Genomic DNA, 14,572 nt, shown 5'->3' on the forward strand with positions numbered 1-14,572 from the left:
GCCTAATCTGTCCATGAGATCCTTTGGGCATGGCAATGGATAAGTATCAATCACAGTTTGTGGGTTAGTGGTAGACTTAAAGTCAACACAGAGGCGAATGCCACCTGAAGATTTGGGAGCAACAACATTGAACTTGCCCATTGACCAGCTTGTATGGGCACAGTAGCTCCGCTATGTCGCAAGTTCAGCAGTGACTTTGTCCAGTAATGCAATGGGAAGAGTTCTGGACCAGCAAAACTTCGTCTGAGCATTGACTTTCATTCTAACATGTGCAACAAAATTTTTAGCCTTGGCTAAACTTTCAGAAAAGAGTTCAGGGAATTCTTTCAGCAAATCTTTTGCATTGAATACAGACAATGACAAGACATTGTCCTCAAATTTAAAAACAAACAGATCAAAAGAATCAAGGCAAAATATGTTCTCACAATCGCGTGACTGTAGCAGTGAAAGTCACAGTTTGCGCATGCGTGCAACGCATGGCAGGCAAAGTACATTTTCCGACAACGAGAACGTCTTGTCCATTATAAGCCGTCAGGTGCATGCTAGCTTTAGACAGGTTTCAGTAGCCTAACAGTTCATGTGTGTTACGATTCAGCAATGTAAGAGAGGGCTCTGAGCACTATGGGACTTAACTTCTGAGGTCATCAGTCCCCCAGAACTTAGAACTACTTAAACCTAACTAACCTAAGGATATCACACACATCCATGCCGCAGGCAGGATTCAAACCTGCGATGGTAGAGGTCGCCCGGTTCCAGACTGTAGCGCCTAGAACCGCACGGCCACCCCGGCCGGCAAGAAACTGTTCCCTTGCTAGTTTTGCTAATGAGTGTTGCAGGAATTGAATACACTGCATTTATGACGTAGGCCTTGTAACTAGATTTTTGTGAGTGAGCAGAATTCCTCCGTGTGTTCCGTTGCAAACAGACGGATTGTACATCTTCTTTCTAGCCACAAGCGTAACATTGTGCTTGTCGGGAAGGGCAGTTTGTCGTTTGTGCCGTGAATGGCACCGCGGGGATGACTTAATTTTGTTTGCCTTTGTAGAGAGCTGTTTTTGTGGTATGGAGAGCTGTCTCATGCAACATGGCGCGCACAAGCTGCTGCTGCGTAATGGGCTGGCCACTACCAAGGTGTGATTCGAACCGACAAATGGACAACTGCTCAGAGGCACCTGAATCGTATGTATCTAGTATTTGAATGATGGATCAGACTGTTTCAAAATATGTTCTCGAAGTCTGACATGAGTCACATTTTACACAGTCGCATCATGCAACATTGCATGTAAATACAAAGCATCGCAAGCACATTTGAATTTGAATTTCCTCATCATACCCAGCAAGTCTCTGACCCACACGCGATAAATGTTTTCTTACCGTTTGTTGAAATAAAAGAACTGGTACCTAGCTGCTACCACATTCACTTGTTGGTCATGATAGTTAGTTACAGAGTCTACAACCTCATCATATGGACGTTCACTCGGAGTGGAGTTAAGAAATAACTTCTGAGTGAATCTGAACACTGCAGTTCCTACAGCCGACAATAAATAGGAGAGTTTCGCAGTACCTGGGAGGCTGCGAGCAATTATGTGGGCCTCAAACTGTGGCAACCACTCGAGCCATTCCTCTTCTTATTCATGAAACTGGCAAAAAGGCGGTACATCACTCGGAGATACTGTAGGCGCCTGCTGCAGTGTATTCTATTTGCTTCGCCAGCAGCAGCCGTCCCGAATTTAGTAGAGACCCGATCTGTTGACTCTGAAACATCTCCATTAGCGGCGTTGCATCTATGGTCTGCAGCTGAGGCGCCTGTGCAGGGATAGGTTAGGTGGGCTGCTCGTACTGGGAGAGAGAAATGCTATGAACAGACAAGGCAAGCAAGAAAAATAAGTATAAATACAAAGAAAATTTCTGCAACGCCCTCTTGAAAACACTCATTAGCAAAAAACACTACAAGAGATACTATTAAAGCAAGTAAACACCCCTGAAAAGAAAAGCAAATTAGAATTAAGATGCCACGAACCCACAAATGAAAATGCCCGTGGCCACGAGGCGTGGGGTTTTTTGAAGACTCGTCGACAATGTTGTGTCGTCTTATATAGAGTGCCTAGGAAACTTGCTTTCTCGGATCGCTAGATGACAATTTAGGCAAATCGTATTAATGAATTTTTATTACAGTGAGATAAATGACAATACTTAACTTCAAGAATTTACAGTGGTGTGACGCAAGCAATGGGTGAGCGACAAAACAAAAAATTCTCTTCAGTATACACAACTCCTAATACAAGTGAAACCAATACAGTTCCTAATTCGCTGCCTTTGTGCTCGTAGAACGGCTAGTCTTCACCTGCGCTGCGGCCAGGTGGGGCGGTGCTTATATTCTCTTCGCCTAGAGGCCGCTGCTGCCTCGGTGTCGCCCTAGAGAGGGATCGGTCAGCGTACTATTGGCTGATGTCTTCACAGGCCTCTCTGCCCTGCATTCTTGACCGTCGTGCCAGCGCTTGACTGGCGGAACACAAGTAATGTCGGTTCATGAGTCTCTATGAAGATGCTGGTCTTCTCTGGGCCAAACGACATAAAGACTGTACAGCAGTTGACCGTAGGTGCGTACTATGGTCCAACAAGTCACGCCTTGCCCACTTCCTAAATGAAAAGAGACATCTATTGCACCATGCCCAAAGAGAGCGTTTAACAGGTAAGGTTTGGAGGATTTACATCAGCCCATAGGTAATTCACAGACTATTGGGTTGGTTTTCAACCATGACTTACCTCTCTTACTTAGTTTGGTCCGAACACGAGGCGTGGTGTATGTTTCAACATTCTCGTTGACGAAATATTAACCTTTCTTGTAAATCATGGTGAGTAGGCTGTGGCCTGTCTCGTATTCCAAGTTGATAACAGCTGCATTCATGTGGCTGAATGGACCTGTTCCTACTTTGGCGAACGCTCAGGTGCCACGTCGTCCGAAGCGAGACTGTCGAGACGACTGCTGAATTGCCAAAAGTAACCCACAAGAGTGCATGGAAGCATTTGACACAGAGAATCAAACTGTGTTGTACACGGTCCAGTCACATTAATGTAACCACCGCCTATGTTCGACGCCATTGTGCAATAACCACTTATGGACGTCAGGTGGGAGCACTAATCGTGAAGAGTATATAAAGCACGTCGTGGGGATACGGACAACAGTGCAGTCGTGGTCGTAACGCGGAAACGGAGAGATGTATCTGACATCCAACAAGCATGATCATTGGCTTTTGGGACAACGGTGGAAGAATGTCCGAAACGGCTAAATTTGTAATCCGTTCTTGTGTCGCTGCTGGTAAAGTATAACGTGCCTGGAAATACGGCGCGTTCCAAAACCAGTGTCGAGGTTACTGTGGTACACAACGGGCAATAGATGATGGGCAAACGACGGCTGCGGAAATGTGCTGGGGCAAAGAGACGTGCAACTGTCGAGCAACTGCCCGCCCAGAGAAACAAAGGGACTACAACAGTGTCTCCGCAACGACCATTAAGCGAATGTTGCTGCATATGGGCTCACTGCAGTTCATCGGTGCCGAAGGCTGGAATTTACATGCCAATGCGCAACTGGGCGTCCATTGGGTTACGGCAAGTGGCCTTTCAGATGAATCACGTTTAGAGCTCCATCTGTGTGAGACGTCTAAACAATCGTGGGAAAGGTCCAGGCCGGAGAAGGGTGTGTTAAGGTCTGGGGATTTATTTAGTGGCATTTTCTGGATGATCCTGTCATTGTGGAACCCACAATGGATCATCTAAAATGTAGTTATTCAAGTATTTGACAGGCTGTCAGATAAATGTGACTGGACAACACAGTAGCAGACTGTAAATCGACATCTCGTTTTATAAACTGTGTCATGTTCCATTAACCTTAAAAAAGCATTCTTTGTATGGCATTTTCGTGAGACATTCACAAAACAATGTGAATAATTTTGAAATCGTTTTAGAGGGAACGTCTGGCGTAGCTGGATAATTTTCAGAGACGACATTTGTTCACTGGACACTACCGGACAACGACGAGGGCTGGTGAGCCGACTACCCCGGATGTGGTTTTTAGTCATCCGACTGTCTGAATAGCAGACTGGTACCCATGTCCTGTCTCACTTACGTGATTCGCAAACTCTTTGATACGGCTCACACGGGATAACACTAGGCGTGGACAGGTGGGAAACGCAATATCCGTTCTAGTGAGGTACGGGCGGCAACAGGAACGGCATCTGGCCAGCCTTGACCTCTAACTTTGCAAAACACATAAATTAACATGCCGAGTCCATCAAGATACGGGATAACGGACAGGAAAAACAAGGAGAAGCACTATCGCGGCAATGCTGATGATGGCCGTTTTCGAGTGCAGAACATACATGTTTCTATTTGTGCCTGCGGCTAACATAACATAAAGTTTATTTCCGGTTTTCGAATCCTTAACATCATTTAGACATCGTCTTAGGCCATGGACCTGGCACACAGAAGTAAATGACAAGATAACAAAAGTGTGTCCACGCGAACTGTGGAATTATAAATCTTCTGATAAGAGGAGCCTAGGTTATACGCTGCAAAGTAAAAACTGATTTGGGAAACAGATTACTACAGCACCAGTTGAAATCTTATTTTTCAATAGGACGACCAGTTTCAGCCACTAGGGCCAATTTCAAGTCGTTACTGAAACAACGCTATCTAGCATTATTAAAAAAAAGATACAAATGTGAACAGTTACATAAAAAACAAAGTAACAACAAACACTATTAAGAAAAGGCACTATTGCGTGAATGAAACAATGTAAAACAAATAATGAAGCACAACAATGTGTCCAAATTTAAGGAAGGTATTGAAATGACGTATAAAGTTTCAGAATGCACATAGAATTTATAATCATGTGTACCGTAATAAGAACCAAATTCTTAATGAGCAAATAATTAAAAAGTAAAATATTGTTCTTCTTTATTTCCCTCAAAATGTTTCCGATATCGTCTTCTTATCCTTTTGCCATTTTTCAGTTTCGTCTACGAGGTCTGCATTCTTATATGGGTTCAGGCAATATCTGTGGTAGTTGGTGGCGGTCTACCCTTCCTGATGCCAGTATGTGTTTGATATACGGTCTTCATACATGGGTCCACAGCCCCCAAGAATTCTATGAAAGAAAACATTACCCTTAGAAGTCTGTACAATTATATCCTCCATCCGTTCTAAGATTGGCCAGTATTGACACTAAGTAATGTTCAATTACTTGCGGATTAGCATTTTGCAATATGTCGTATTTCTTGTGGTATACAATCGAAAAGGCATTCCATATGTGAAGCCATACGCCAATTAATGGCAACTATAAGTGAATATAAGGCCGTTAATTAGCATCACAATGTACTACAGAACCACTATATCATTGAACTTGGCCTTTACTGAAAATACGTAGTGGTGTTGCAGTAAACAAGTACAGTGGTGACTAAGGAAAACTCATCGTAAAGTCAGTACTTTCAGGACAGTTGTGCATAAACTGTCGCCTCTGATTGCGAGCTGAATCACGGTTAAGTCGACTGAAGCACCCTCACTCCAAGGGATAATAATATTGTGGACGACTAATACGTGTGACCCATTGATTGTTACCAAATGGTCATGCTCAGTACTTGTGTTTTCATGTCGTACAAACACCTCTTTTGCCTACAGAGATGCATTTGCTGACTGTGCTCCTTTTCCATAGCTGGCTTTCCGGCCTTGACCCTTCTTCAGTCAGGTTTTCCGAGAGTCCTCTGCTATTTATGATGTTTTCTCTTACCTAAATCTCTGTGTCTTTTAAATTATTTCATTTCTGACTTTTCTTTCACTTATGATGATATAAGCGGCAGTCAAATAAAAAGGAGACAGATGAAAACAAATTAAGTAATAGGTTTATTAATTCAAAAGGCCGTAGTTGTAAATAGCCCACTGTTACCAAAAGACGGTCAATGCCTTCGTGGAGAAACGTTTGCAGCTACCTACTGGATCGTGATTGCACTCAGGCTTGCACCTTTTTCTTTCAAAGCATATCGATGGTCACGAATTTCTTCCTTCAGGGCTTCAAAAATGTGAAAATCACATGGGGAGAGATCGGCAGTGTATGGAGGGTATCTAAGGGTTTCTCAGCGGAACTTCTGCAACGTAGTCGAAACAACTTTATCACCATGATGGCGGGAATTTTGTAGGCATCCCTCTGGAGGGCAGCGTGACCGGAGTTTCTGCTCTCTTGTACAAGATGTAACTGTTGCGGACTGTTCACAACCACTGGACGAAATTTGAACGTGATTCAAAGCAGATAATGGTTCTTATGCTTTTTCAGTCCTCCTGTCTTGTGCCTTGCTGTTGCAGTCACCGGGTTTGTGGCACTGACCCCCGTTTTGGCAATACCCTCCGTGGCATCCACCCACCTTTATTAACAATTTTAAAAACACGCCTGCACTGAGATAAATTGTGAAGCAGTCTTATCCCCCTGAAAGCAGGCATCTAAGATCGGAGAGGTGTCAAATGGTTGTCTGCCTGCAGGTAGCTAGGACTATTTCACAGGTTGTGTATGTGCTGTTTATTCTTTCGAACGTGTCCGAAAGATCAGACTGTTCTTTTGAACATGTCTGAAAGACACTGTTTTGATTCTGCAGGTACTATGAATCAAGACACAAACGAATTAAAGACATTAACTTCCAGTAAGCATCAATTTATATCAATGGGGGAAGTTTAAAATTTTTGCCTGACAGAGAGTCGGATCAGGGTCTCCTGCTTCCAAGGCAGATGCACTGACCAATATGCTATCCGAGCATAGTCGTCTTCACATCCGCGCTGGCTATGTTAGCACGCCCACCGCCAGACCCAAATTTTTAGCTTATACCGTACACTAATGATGTAGTGCCCCTTCTCATTAGCATCATTAGTCGTGGCTTCTCGCCGAATCCCGTAAGGGTCCGAGCTTGGTGTACATCTGCGCTGACGGGATCGTTGACCGTCATCGCCTTCATTATATATGTGGTGTCTGTCCGAAAGAGAAGACACTCTTTGATCCTACAGCCGCTATGAATCAAGATACAAAGCAATTAAAGACATTAGCTACCACTGGGCTTGCCGCGCGGGATTAGCCGAGCGGTCAGGGGCGCTGCAGTCATGGACTGTGTGGCTGGTCCCGGCGGAGGTTCGAGTCCTCCCTCGGGCATGGATGTGTGTGTTTGTCCTTAGGATAATTTAGGTTAAGTAGTATGTAAGCTTAGGAACTGATGACCTTAGCAGTTAAGTCCCATAAGATTTCACACACATGTGAACATTTTACCACTGGGCTTCGATTTATACCAAGCTGTGGCTGCAAGAGCGGGACATGTCTGAAAGAACAGACACCGCATATGTAATTAAGGTGATGATGGCCAGTGATTCCTTCAGTGCTGATTGACACCAAGCTCCAATTCATATGGGAATCGGCGAGATGCCGCGATTAATGAGGTTACGAGCGGGGACACTACATCGTTTGTATGTGATACAAGTTGAGGATTTGGGTCCGACAGGAGGCGTGCTAGAGTAATCTGCGCGTTTGTGATGACCACTATGTCCGGTTGGCGTAGTGGTCAGTGTATCTTCCTGGTAAGCAGGAGATCAGCGTTCGAACTCAGGTCCGGCACAAATTTTCAACTTGCCCCATTGAGTCAATGCCCCCTGGTAGCTAGTGTCTTTAATTCCTTTGAGTCTTTCACTTGACGGTTTATCTCAGTGGAGGTACGTTTTTAAATTTCTCACTTTGACGCAAAGACTCTGGTCTTTTCGAAAAACCATCCTAGCCCAAGCCCAAAATGGATCCCCATACAAGTGTTTAAGGCTCTACTGGACATGCGCTCCCACTAGCAACAGGAAAAGTTCTTCAATATGCTGAATATATGGTGTTACCAAAAAGGAAAGGACAAATTTCCGATAACCGTTCTTCACATACAGTAGAGCAAAGTTGCATGCTGCAGTGTTCTATTGCTATGTGTTTCCGATGATTAATGCACTATGGACAGGTCTCGAAAGTCGGTTCGGACACGAAAATCGGCAGTTTCCCAACCAATGTACAGGTGTTTTCCTTCTGTAATAACTGGGCGTACGTTTTTGTTACATCCCGTATATTTTCGTAATAACGTCAGTGGAGGATGGGGAAGCAATCTGCGTGAAAATCCAGGAGCGTAGGTGGCAGTCAGAGCTGCCGCCAAGGTTTTACAAATCACTGTACGACGGACAAGCTGTCCCTCTGGGTGACGTTTCCACCATGTGAAGCGGGAGACAATGGAGCTGCGCTGGATTAAAGGGATTTCTGCGGCTCACCACCTTTCAGCTACTCAGCCGGGTTGGCTTTATGGACGTCGTCCTCTGTAGAGGACACTGGCTGGTCAAACACAACTTTCTGGTCAGAAACTGCGACGACTGAATAGCCCGCGGTGCGACGCCGTGCTGTGGTACACACGAGTACCTGCGACTCATTCACGGTTATGAGAGTGATATTTTTGAACCCGATTTCATCTGCAACGTATTCATGTTTTATGTTTCTATGGTCCTCATTTTTCTGACCGTGCCCCTTGTGTTCTCAAGAGCCCACGACACGGTTTTATTCCTTGTAATGTTACCCCTTTACACAAAATTACACCTATTAACAACAACAAAAAATACGGCAACTGACACGACCCGACTTCCGAGAAACTTCCCTCAATGGAAGAGGGGTATCTCCACTGATCCAAAGATACTAGACAGTTTCTGAGAAAAGTACGGTCAAATTTTTCGAAGTACCGTAGATACCTTTTAGTGCAAAATACGTTCGTGGGAAGTTGTGGCACACAGTGGTCAGCGTCATGGCATTACACTTTTGCGTCCGTGTTCGAAATTCGTCTTCTTATTTATTTATCTACTCCTGTCGGTAGAAAGTAACTAGGCAATTGTTTGTTATCAAATTTTCGATACAAGGACGTTATATTAATTGTAAAATTGCAACTGTCTTTCACAATTACTGGCACACATTTATTATATACGTGAGCATGGTATTTTCAGGGCTTACGGCCTTTTTAAGTCCTCATATACTTCCATTTAAATCTTGTATCAGTTCTTATATTACTTTCTTACATTGAATTATTGTTTTTATTATTCAGGAAGATTTGTGCGTTCCCTGAATGATAACAATCGTTGAAACATTCGGAACCTAGAAGTTCCGAGCATCATGAGCACTGCGCGAAGCCAGTTTTGTTATTCTCACATTTCTTCGTATGAATCACGCTGGGGAAAGAAATGTCGTTGACAGTGCTGAAAAATTCACACATTGGCAATAATTTCGCGGTAAAACACACATAGCGCACCATTTCTCCGAAAACTGGAGCCTGCCATTAATTATGAATCGAGAAACACTACACGAATTTCACGATTAACAATTTCAAATAATTTTCAATCTTTTTTTTTGAAAAAAAAAAATAGACAGACCGGCCGCTAGTCTGCATTTTCCAATGCATGATGAAATAACGTTGTTCTTCTTTAAGAACAAAGAACGACGTTATTTCAACATGCATTGGAAAATATTCATGGAGTAGTAGTCTACGTACATGGTTTTATAAATGAAAAACAAAAACAAAAATAAAGACGATAACTGGGTTTCAAACAAGGGTCGAAAAAGTGTGAAGCATCGACACAATTCATTGTACCACCGCTTCGGCTGGGCTTATTACCCGCTAAAAGGCCAATGCAGTAACACCAAGACTTTGACTGTCGTTTTCTCAGAAACAGTTAAGTATCTACGCGTAATTCGAGACAAGGGGTCCCCTAATTTTCACCCCTCTTGCCCTGGGCGAAGTTTCTAGAAAATCGGGTTTAGTACTCATCATGTTTTCCTCGAAAGTTACACTGCTCCTGTCACGGCAACAGACGTATAACCTACCTACACTCTTCGGTAATTGTAGGATTTAATGGCTAGTGTTACCTGATGTCCCGTATTTTAGAGAAAAGGCATCGATTCTGTAGAATAATGCTAGTCAAAAGAATGCAAGCACTTCATCAATGCCACACAGATACTTACCATGTACAAGGATCGTAAATAAATTTCATAATGAATTAAATAGTGCACTGTGATTAGCTGTAATTCCGAATATGTATGAGAAGCAATCAAAAATTTTACTTTCGAAGAGCACATTAACCGCTAAGCTACATGTCGATGCTTCTACACCCGCATAAGACTCGCGCTGGGTTGCATATAATAAGAAGCAGCGTCCTCAAAATGAAACCTTCTCATCGCCCCTTATGACTGAAACTATATGAAAGTTGATTACTGAATAATAAACTACAGTCGCTTGCTCAGAAGCGAGCGGAAGTTAATAACTGTTAACTACTGAACAGAAACTGAAATTATGGAGTACTAACAAGTGTGTATGTAGGAAGCAGTGGAACACACGCACGAACTTAAATGTCGCAGCTACGTATCACTATATCAGTAACCTATCAAAAGACTGGAATTACTCATAATTAACGAAGATCGTGGATGATTATTTAACAGTGGTACGTAATGGAAGAAGTACTACGCAACATCACTCACTGCAATGCTATCTGTTGTCAGGTCTTGTGAAGCAAATAACAAACTGTGAAGCAAATAACAAACTGTGAAGCAAATACCCATTTTGGCTACAGCATGTTACGAAAATCGAAACACACACTTGTAAACGTACCAAATACTGACGTTAATTTACCAGCAGTTTGAAGTTACCTTTACTTTTCACTGTTTTTGCTTGGTTACTCATACGTTGCAATAAAAACACTGCAACGCACAATGAATTTTAGTTAATTATTACCGAATATAATTTACTGAACTGATTGAATTTACATTAACTGGCAAGCGCAATTAAAATTTCTCTCAGTTATTTCTTTCACTTACTGTGATTAATACGATAATAATGGCGAAGGGATAGGATAGTACTCACTGTAAGTGCCATAGGATAGTGACCAACACTAAATATAATTACAGTTCAACTGAAAACACTATATTGTCCAAAATATTGCGTCTAAGACACTCAAACGTAGTATACGTAACTAATAAAGCAACTGGCTCGTTCTTAGTTTGAGGCGAGTTGCAAGAGGTGTGACGCAATGCATTAAGTGACAGCAGGGTCTTCTTCAGTAACGAGCAACTTCAAAATTAGAACACCATCATGCTCAAGCGCGCCCCCATGCTGCATACCACCTATAACTTGCAATTACTCCGTCCCTTCCATCTCTCTGTCCGCGCTCGCGCCCAACGATATTAGTATCATACTTGGAACACATTTTTTGGATTTTAGGCAAAACGTATTTTTCTGACTTTTCTGGTTTTTACCACAAAGTTTTACAATATCTCCCAGTCTTTTTATATACTTACGTTACGGTTTTTTAACTAACGATCATTGATGGTTGGTTAGTCAATATGGGGGAAGGGACCAAACCGCGAAGACGTCGGTCCGATCGGATTAGGGAAGAAAGTTGGCCGTGCCCTTTCGAAGGAAAGATCCTAGCATTTTCCTGAAGCGATTTATGGATATCACGTAAAACCTAAATCAGGATGGCCAGTTGCGGGTTCGGACCATTGTTCTCCAAAATGCGCGGCCAGTGTGCTACCCACTGCACCACCTCGCTCACTAATGACCATTGACGAAACTAATAAAGCATATCTAAACGCATATGTGCATATTCATATACGAGGGTTGTACAGAAAGTAAGTTCTGATCGGTCGCATAATGGAAACCACTGGAAAAATCCGGAAAAGCTTTGGGCAGACGTGTTGGGGAGAGTCTCTAGTATGCCCGTCGATCGTGTCGCGTCACTCTTTTCAGTTTTGAGTGAACAGTGAGCACATGAAGATGCGTAGGGAATAGCATCTCCCGCTAAGTATGACGGTTCAAATGGCTCTGAGCTCTATGGGACTTAACTTCTGAGGTCATCAGTCCTCCAGAACTTAGAATCACTTAAACATAACTAACCTAAGGACATTACACACATCCATGCCCGAGGCAGATTCAAACCTGCGACAGTAGTGGTCGCGCGGTTCCAGACTGTAGTGCCTAGAACCGCTCGGCCACCTCGGCCGGCCAAGTATGAGGGCCTGGTTAGAGAGTTCACCTGTTTCATGCAGCAAGTAACACAACTGTCTGCGAGTTTCTTCTTCATGCCAATTCTTGGCCGCACACTGCAGGGGAAATGAAGACGCCCCTGCGGCGTTTCCGATGAGAAGTGTTTGATCACTCACAATACAGTCCGTAATTGGCTCCCGCTTAGTTTCATCTCTGCTTACAAGTACCGCTGGCTATGAAGACAAAATTTTTCCACAGACAACGAGCTGCAGACCAGTGCAGATAGCTGGCCAAAAGCAAAGGTGCCTGCTTTCTTTGAAGAGGATATTGGAAAGTTGATACAAAACTACGACAAAACTCTAAGTTAGAGGGGCAACTATGTAGAGAAGTAGGTGGAAGGTGTACCTAACTGTTGCAAATAAAACGTTTCCTGTTTTCACTGTGGTTTCCATTTCGCGACCGATCGGAACTTACTTTCTGGACAAGCATCGTACATATAATACCAGGTGGCCCACACAAGCCGCCCTCCGCAGGTTTATGTTTCCCGCATACGTCACTGCAAGAAGGGTAGCCTGATCACTGCTGTCTGAAGTGGAAGTGCACGTACAAGTGAACGTCCACCGTGATCTGCCGCCGTCTGGGTGCGTTTCTCTACTGGTTACTCTCTGATAAGGACGTGTGGTTGTCTTTTAGTAGATCGAGTCACTTCTTACAGTCAAACAGGTAACGTCTGCAATGTACTCTAGCGAAGACTACATAGATATGATACTGATCTATGGGGAGACGCACCACAACGTATCTGAGGCCTGAAGGCTGTACTCGCTATGTTTTGTAACGCGACGTCTAGCTTCTGCGCATGTTTTTAGATGTTCAGAGATGCATTTAAGAACCCAGGGAGCTTTCCAGATACAATGCGTCGTGGAAAGACGAATGCGCGACGCACCCGATTTGCCCGGAACGTTATTGAGTATTTTGAAGCATATCTCACGCATGATAAGCATAGCTTAAATGAAAATAACGTGTAGGTACATAGTACCATAAACAATAAGGTTAAAGTGGTTGTTGTGTTGTTTATACCTATAATTATAATAATTATAAAAATAACGCTCTTAAGGTCGTTATTATTAATATTATGAAAGTCGGTAGGACGACGGTTCAATCCCGCATCCGGCCATCCTGATTTCGGTTTTCCGTGATTTCCCTAAATCACTTCAGGCAAATGCCGGGATGGTTCCTTTGAAAGGGCACGGCCGACGTCCTTCCCCGTCCTTTCCTAATCCGATGAGACCGATGACCTCGCTGTCTGGTCTCCTTTCCCAAACAATCCAATTATGAAAGCCATTATATCTCACCAAATGATACCTATTTATCGTCGTAATTAGGACAAAGAAAATCTACAGAGGACCTTAGGATATCGAGATCTTCGGTTCAAAATGTTCTGGAGAAGCAAAAATGGCATCTTTTAAGCTGCATCTACAGCAGCAGCTATATGGAAACGATTTCTAAAATCGAGTATCGTTCTGCAGACGTCTCATAAATAAAACTGCCGTAAATCCGGATTCATCAGGCAGATTTTATGGGGAGATGAATGCCAATGGAACCATTGTCAATAGACACAATCTACAGTACTGGGCTCCTAAAAATCCTCACTGGTTACGACCACATCACATGCAAGGAGAACTGGGGTGTTAAGGTTGGGCGCGGCATTCTAGCAGTCCACATCATTGGGCCATTTTACTTGCCTCCCAAACCAATGAATTTTTGGTCTCTCCAAGAAGACATCCCACTTGAGTTAGCTATGAGGCACTTGTTTCTGTGCGATGGTGCGCCATCCTATTATTATAGAGGGATTAAAGTATTTACCAACTGTGTGTACCCCAAACACAGTACATCGTAGTGATTGCATTCGATGTGCAGCAGGATCCCCTGATTTAAAGCCCATGGGTATTTTTTCTTTTGGTGTTTTATCAAAGACAGGGTCTACGAAACGGAAACGGTAAATCCAGATATGTTAAGAGAACGAATACGTCATGCTTGCAGTATCTACAGAAATGTTAAGAGATGTTCATGCTAATACCTAGAGGCACCTACAGAAATGCATCTAACAAGGCGGTCTGCATTTGAACATTTGTATATTGCAGATACAAAAATCTGTCCGCACATAACATAGGTTAAAAGCGGCATCATTTATGCTATTCATTATTGTCATTGTTCTTTACTGCAATCAAAGATATAGCATTTATGTTATACTGCCAACTGTGAAGCACGAATTGGTACATTAGGTGTTGTTAATAAATTAGCTGTTATATATTGATACGCTTTAAAACAGATAATTAATATGCTCTACCCTTATGCGTATTGCTTTGGTCAGGGACAATTATTCTTCAACGCAGACACCTTTCTCGAGCCAAGGAATCGAACCCGCCACCTCTCCTTCAGCAAGCAAGTTTCCTAGGGACGAGCTATAGGACTAGTTGTTGATGGAAAGTGTTTATTTCAAGCGCCGG

This window comes from Schistocerca americana, chromosome 3 (genome assembly GCF_021461395.2).
Source record: "Schistocerca americana isolate TAMUIC-IGC-003095 chromosome 3, iqSchAmer2.1, whole genome shotgun sequence".
NCBI classification, from domain to species: domain Eukaryota; kingdom Metazoa; phylum Arthropoda; class Insecta; order Orthoptera; family Acrididae; genus Schistocerca; species Schistocerca americana.